Source organism: Nematolebias whitei, chromosome 6 (genome assembly GCF_014905685.2).
Source record: "Nematolebias whitei isolate Nwh7 chromosome 6, NemWhi1, whole genome shotgun sequence".
Classification (NCBI taxonomy): Eukaryota; Metazoa; Chordata; class Actinopteri; order Cyprinodontiformes; family Rivulidae; genus Nematolebias; species Nematolebias whitei.
The window spans coordinates 34032473-34033787 of NC_056503.1; positions in this window are offsets into that span (position 1 = coordinate 34032473).

The window sequence follows — 1315 nt, forward strand, 5'->3', positions numbered from 1 at the left end:
TATATATATATATATATATACATATATATATATATATATATATATATACTAAAATAAACTACTACTTACTACTTGTACTACTATTTACTACTACTACTGTAGTAGTGTAATGCACTACTTCATGGTTTTTCACTTATCACGGGGCTTCAGGGTACGAATCCCCCACTATAAATGTGGGACTATCGGTATTGATAATGTGAATAAATACAAACATCACAGACTTACAGTCAAGAAAACAAACACAAACAACAACAAAATAATTCTAACTTCTTTTAATTTTTTAAGCTGTAAATATTTACAGGATTTTCACCCCACCCCTCCAAAAATAAATAAATAAAAATAAATAAATAGATAAATAAATAAAAAATTGATTGAATAAAGAGTGAATAAAGTTATATAGCCAGCTTTGGTAAGCCATGGTTAGAGTGCCAAGTCCTCCCACCTTCAGCCACTGCCCATGGTATCATGCACCCGACTTGTATGGGACCTCCAGCAGGTGGTGGGCCACACAGGAAAGCAAACCCATGTTACACTATTGGGCTTAGCCCGACTGGGTCCCATGGGTAGAGATCTAGACACCAGGCACTCGCCAGCAACCCTCTCCCCCAAGTCTGGTTCCAGGGTTGGGGCCCCGGTAACCCACATCTGGACAAGGGACACAGAGCTCCTTGTTTATCCATATAAGTTTTGGGAATTGGTCTTTGTCTGGCTTGTCACCTAAAATCATTATGCCTTGGGAGACCCTAGAATCATTCAGGCGCATAAACTCCTCCACCATGAGAAAGTGGAGTTTCAAGGAGGAGTTAATTTGAGGATATTATGGCAAATCATCAGGTGGCTGAGGATTGGAAAGCAGCACTTTACTAACACTGTACTCAGTGAAAGTGGGGTGATGTTGACCTCAATCAGTGATGGCATCAGGAGGTAAAAGGAATACTTATTGGACCTTCTCAATCCCACTGGCATGTTTTCCAGGGACGAAGCTGAGTCGGGGGACTTTGGGGTTGGTCTGTCCATAACCGTGGCAGAGGTCACCAAGGTAGTTAAAAAGCTCTGTGGTGGCAGTGCTTCGAAGGTGGATGGGATTTGCCCTGATTTCCTTAAGGGTCTGGATGTTGGGGGGCTATCTTTGTTGACACACCTTTGCAACATCACATGGACATTACGTGCAGTGCCACTGAATTGGCAGGCTGGGGAGCTGAGTGAAGCTGACACCCCACCCACTTCCAAAATTAAAGCAAATAGTCTGAATGGTTAGTGCTCCGTTAGTGCTGGTTTGTGCCGTTAAAATTTTCGTTTGTGCTGCTTTGGTTTA